This window comes from Ostrea edulis, chromosome 6 (genome assembly GCF_947568905.1).
Source record: "Ostrea edulis chromosome 6, xbOstEdul1.1, whole genome shotgun sequence".
Lineage (NCBI taxonomy): Eukaryota > Metazoa > Mollusca > Bivalvia > Ostreida > Ostreidae > Ostrea > Ostrea edulis.
This window is the reverse complement of record NC_079169.1, coordinates 71,161,823-71,168,301: the sequence shown is the minus strand read 5'-3', so window position 1 is coordinate 71,168,301 and position 6,479 is coordinate 71,161,823. Positions and strand designations below refer to the sequence as shown.

The following is a 6,479-nucleotide window of genomic DNA, read 5'->3' as shown; positions in this document are numbered from 1 at the left end:
TGGCAAGATTATGCATATTTGTTTTTTTTCTGTACATTTGCAGATTTTTCCAAAATTTGAGTGAATTCTCTTGCACCTTTCTGACTTTCTGGAACAACGAAATTCACCAACTCTCTGTCAGGCCAAAAGTTAACCTCTTGCCACTGCCTGTACATGAAGTTGACCTATGTCAGCCATATATTTTCAACAGTTGTTGTGGACACTGAAAAAAGCCTACTAAATTCAAAGTTAGTTTTATGTTGTCTTAGTTTAATCAAACAACTGGTTCTCAATTGTCAGATTCTGCACTTTGTTATATATGTAGTTCAAATGAAATGCAGCCTCACCTAAATTATACAGCACGTGTAAAAAAAAAAAAAAAAAAAAAAAAAAAAAAGCTGTGTATGTTGCTAGTTCAGTATATCGTTAATGAAATTTTCCACTGACATTTTTGGCAATGACATGGTTTGGCATGAACTTTCTGTATAAACTGGTGCGGCATCAGAGGATTCATAACAACATGAAAGCATTGGTTCATTACTTTCGCAACTACTTTTTTCTACAAAATTACCAATGTTGGGAAAAATGGCTACTTGAGACTCGTCATCAGAGATCGGACTACTAGTACAGGCTTGCTCCACTTTTCTCTTGCGTGCAATGCGTCGTTGGTTTCTTTCATCTTCGCATATCCTTGAGCTGCTCCAAGGGAAAATTGAAGGAACGGCATAAGGCTTCCTTTGCCTTCTGAGAGGATCAGCACCTAAACAATATCAATATGACAAAGAAGGATAATGCACAAACATGCTTAACTTATACATACATGTAAACTATAAATATGATTAATGATATACCATATTCAAACATGCTTGCTATAAATCGCCTAATAAAGTCTATTTATCAGGAAGGTATTTTAGATATTGATCAAAATAATTCTTATTAAGAATTTTATAGATCTATACAAAAACATCTTATCCTGTCATTCCTGTGAGGCACGCCATCCTCACACTCCCTCGTGTACAGCCCTCGTATCCACAATATGGTACATTGTATGTGACTTCGTGTTTGTGTCTGCAGTCTCTTAAGTTTCAGTTGCTGATTATGACATATCAAAACAGACATGTCAATGCCAAATTCATTGTGTAAAGAAAAAAAATGGCAGTTTCATTTCATACTTTGATGTCAATACACATTCAATATGGGTGGCTTTTTCTGAAGTTGAGAATGCAACAGAATGTAACATGAAATATTTCAAACAACAAAACAAAACAATAAACAATTTGAAACACTGTCATCATTATGACCCATGTACTATACCTTTGTAACATGTTTACATGATAGAAAAGTATAATTTGAAAAAACAAACAACAAAAAATCCATTATTTCTGGCTCTGACATAGACATCAGATCGTATTTACATGAGTAATCTCGGGCTACATGACGACAGTATTACCAGACGCATAGCAACGGTGGGATTTCTTAACAATGTACTACGGCTGGCTGTCCCCCCTCCCCTTTCTTTTAGTGAATAGTAGTGGAAATGTAAGTTTGAACTGATAAAATTGAATCCATGTACTGAAGGATCAACCCTGTACCTTTCCCTTAATAAAGAAAACTCCTTTTACTTTTAATATTAGAAAAAACCCACCGTATCTAGTTTCCGTTTCAAAGGCATCATCCATGAAATGATGACATACGACACTCCGTGGATGTGGTGATGAGAACTTGTGCTTATCTGCAGTGCTATTTCGCTTATTAGCGACAATCCACTTTCGTTTGATGGTCTCATCCTTTGGAAATCTGAGACACCCGCGATTTGAGCTCCCCGGTACGCAGCAACAAGACGGCATTTTGCATCAAAAACTCGATGTGACACTTTTCGATTACTCGTACACTGCACTGTACACTATTGACACCGGAAGTAAGATTGAACGTTAACGAGTAGTGCGCCACCTGTGTTATGTATAGGGGAAATAACCGACAATTATTGACCATTAAACTTGATTTTTCTATTGGTGTCAATACAACATAAGCAACAGAAATCAATCAAAACATAAAATAGATACATAATCATGTCTTCTAACACAACATATGAAAAAACAATTAATACTAGTAATAGAAATTAATAATGACCTTTTTGCACTTGATATAACAAAAACTTCATGATATCAAAATTGAGAGTTTAAAAGGACATATTAGGAGTAATGTCAATTTCTAAAATTTTACATAATTTTCAAGGTCTGGTCTTATAATTTAAAATGCAACTAAAAAAGTGGGGGTTGGAGATCCAATTTTTAAATTATTGGCGAAAATACTGAATTTTTTAACAAAATGGCGAGTAAATTAATTAAAACTTTTTTTTTTCAGAATCGGTGTTCTGTTAGGAAAAATATATCAACCAAGTTAATAAATTACAACATTTGAACTAGTTCCAAGTCTCAACTACCTGTATCATAAATTATGAAACTGAAATACACGTATAGGAGTTTAAAAAATAGACGATACATTGGATAAAACAGAAACTGTAATATCATGCAGAATGCATATGAGAACATTTTGATTAATGAATCCTTCAAGCACAAAATATAGTCCCTGCAAACCCTTTCAAAATTTGAATTGACACAAAAATTGTCAACTCGATAGGCTTCAGTAATAGATGTGTAATATGTTTGCATCAATGCGATCAGTATTGAACCACTAAATACTTAGTTGTAGCATCCTGCACAGTTGTACTCAAAATCTCAGAAGCTAACTTTCTTAATAAAATTTTACTAAAATATGATTTGTAATTAGTTTACGGATTTATCAAGTATTTAATGAATCAGGTTAAAATTGCAATACGAGAAACACACCGACACTTCAGTATCATTACAGAGCAATACGATAAATGTGTATGGCTTCGGTTTGGTCGTTTTTATACTTTACTTGTTTTTCAACTTCACAAAATAGACTCTATTATCTATTATGTACAGTGCAGTTAATAACTCTATACAAAATGTATGTTCGATCATTGTTACCTATGATAATAGTGATAAAGTTCTATATGAAATGTAGGAAAATATACGAGTGTTCAGATGTTGCAATTTTGAACTCAGTTGTTATGAATGAAAGGCGAAGATAACGAACAGTGATAACTCCTACAAGCAATACAAAATAGATAGTTGGGCAAACACGGACCCCTGGACACACCAGAGGTGGGGTCAAGTGCCTAGGAGGAGTAAGCATCTCCTGAATACATAATCACAGAAAATGGACCTATATTTTCTCGCAGAACAAATCTTGTATGGCATCGTTACTAACACGTGGCGTCTGTGTCGAATAACACAGTTAGAATGATACATGGTCTCGTACTATACATTGAATTGAGTGAATCTATTGGTAAATGTCTCGTTTCATTTATTATATTTTTTGTACTAATCTTTAATTTGATAATGGAAATAAAGCTCGTTAAGTATAATGATTATTTTTATCAACGTTTAGCTTTACACGCTTTATCCATAACAAGAGAGACAAATCAAACTTAACAAACTATCGACTTATAAGTCTCACAAACACCCATTATAAAATAATAGCCATTGTATTAGCTAAAAGACTTTAAAAGATAATAGATCAACCATCAATCAGCATACATAAAGGGATGATATATAAAGGAAGAAATCCAAGAACTATTCACTATATAATTGAATATTACGAAAATCAAAATTACGAAGGCATTTTACTTTTCTTGGATTATTAAAAAAAGATTTGATTCAGTTGAACGGAAGTTTGTCTTTTAAACCCGGAAACAATTTGACTTCGGGGAAAACTTTCTGCTGTGGATTTCAATAGGGGATTTTCGAGTTCTTCCGTTCCGTGCGTATTTTGTGTTTATAATCTACTTAAGTCACATGATTTGGCGATTTTGATAGGCATGGTTTCTTCCGGTTTAGCTAACAATCAGACGATTTTCTTCATTTATTGTACTCGCTGGTTTTGATACCGAATTTAAGAACCAGTGTCATTGGTATGTGGCAGAGGGATGTAATACGGATTTACGTAAGAGAGAAAACTGGCACGTGGCATCGTTTTTTCAGGGAAAGGGGGGGGGGGGGCTAGAAAAGATGTCTTTACAATATTTTGTCTTAAATTCTTGTCAAGAATGAATAAATATGAGCATCTATTTTTCATATAAAATAGATGCCTTTATTTTACGAGAAATACTCGCATTAAATTCGGGTGCGGGATATTGGGGCCTCAATAAACAAGTGCAAATGTGCATCACATCGGGATCGGCCTCCTTTCTGATGCTGACTTCAACATGCATCTATTAATCGCATTAAGATTTTTAGAATATTAGGCAATCAATATGTACGGATGGTTGTAGATTGTCTAATTACATATGTCGGTACTGTACCGCATGCACAGTAACGTGGTTTCATGAAATATATGTGACTTTTGATTGTTCAGGTATATTCATCTGTTAAGGTCATATATAGTGCATCTTCAAAAACTACCTGGTAATCCATAGATCCTCAGCCATGCATTATTAAGACCATCATCTTTCTACCTTCTAAATTCTTATAATTTCGCCTGCTTATTTCTTTTGAAATATTTGGAGGTGAGTGATTTTTATTAAAATTATTTCATGTGTCGCCTGCTTTGATATATTAGGCAACTCGCACCGATCATGTTATCCGACATCCGCCTGTTGAGTCATACTTTGATAATAAAAACGGAATCTCACAGGCAAAACATAAAGAGTGTCGACTTTTCACCATAACAGGCGCCTAGATCGCCTTTGATATTGGGGACAGAAAAGAAAGTTTAATGTGTCTTTATTAAATTTGCAACCCCCCCTCCAAAGTTTCAATTGCTATAAAGAAAGGGGGGAGGGGGCTCGTCCTCCACTACATGGGTTCAAGTCTTAATTCCAAGAGCTACATACTTCTTAGTTGTTCACCACTCACGTCATCCAATATAACAGCTTTAATTAATTGTCAATACCCCCTATCCCAATCTATTTTACGTGGCTGATGTATTGTATCTATTTAAAAAAAAAAAGAAATATGGCAGATTAACTGAATGCTGTTTTTATATTTCGAGTGATTGAGATCCCTCCAGGAAGAGGACCATCGCGAAACACAACTGGGTTTAAGCATAGAGGATAAGATGAGCGTTGCATCAGAGCTGTGGCTGGACCAATAAACAGGAACACGATCAAAATATGACATGCCTGATTGTGACATTTGGTCATCACTCTTGGGACAAGGAACAGTTTTCCATACCAAGGGTGCAACCACGTGTAGTATGTTGTCTCTGGATGGCCAACAAGTACAAGATGCATATACATATATAGGAATTTCCATTCCTGATGATACTAGCGTATTCTTAACTTTATCATTGTCTAGCAGTGTTATCTGTCTTAAATTCAAGTACATTGTACATTGCTCTTGTCATTGAGATTCTTTGCAGATAGTGATATACATATATTTGAAGAGAGAAAGGGGAGTTGAAAATTGTTTTATTTTACTGTACACAGCTTTCCTTGACATATCATCCTAAGTTAGTTTGGTGGTTGTTTATATACATGCATGATGTTCGAGTGGGTGCTGCTGGGGTAACATTGTGCTATGGGTTGGAAGATGCATCATGAGCAGTTCAGTCACGGATGTTTATATTGTCACATTGTCAATGAATCAACAATTTGTTATTGTTTATTAGCTGCAATAATGTAGCCCTATCCAATTTTTTTTTTTATTCTGACGTTTTCGGGACAGGGCTACAATTCCATAGGATCTCCGTAATGGTGCAAAATAATTTTATGAATAACCGATAATAAACTCTGTGTATTAGTCCCAAATGTTGTTTACACCAAAAGGAGTACCAACTTTGTGCTCGGGCATGTCTAATAAAGGTGTCTAATTAAATATAATGTACAGCATGCAAAATTCTTTGTCTGCTCCGCCATGCTTGTTATCGTGAGATCTCGTAGGTGGATCTGATGAAAAGCCTAAACATTGACAATCAGCGCGAAAATGTAGTTACTCGAGCCACTTCGACAAAGAAAGGAAAATCATATTGTTGCAGAAAGAATTTACACTCTGCTGTTCGGTTTTTAACTTGATAGTAAATTCAAACCTTTTCAATACCGACGAAATAGCTTTCGCCTCCATACTTGTCCATTGATGTAAATACTACCTTATATGGCATATGCAAATGACTTGACAACCGGAAGTTGAAACTTCAGTACCTCAAACATGGCGCACAAATATGAATGGAGAAATTGGAATATATCGAAATTGTTGAAAACGGTAGAATAGAGCCTCACAAATCTAAAGTTGCAGGTTGTAAATTTATATATTGACTAAGAAACATAGAATATCATTTTATTTACGTAAAGAAAGTCAGGAAATGTTTAGAATGAGCGCAAATGTTGCGGGAGTGAATCACTCCCGCATTTGCACCATTACGGAGATCCTAAGGAGTTGCAGCCCTCTCCCTAAAAAAAAAAAAAAAAAAAAAAA

General features: G+C 35.0%; 1 protein-coding gene across 1 annotated transcript in view; it reads left to right on the top strand.

Moving 5' to 3' along the window:
* Positions 1 to 3,617: 3,617 nt before the first annotated feature.
* The window catches only part of LOC125683641 (uncharacterized), a 15,439-nt gene continuing 12,577 nt past the window's right edge, over positions 3,618 to 6,479 (top strand). The window contains exon 1 of the mRNA XM_056140663.1: positions 3,618 to 5,286. The gene's annotated coding sequence lies outside the window, so the exon portion shown is untranslated. The remainder of the gene's footprint in view (positions 5,287 to 6,479) is intronic.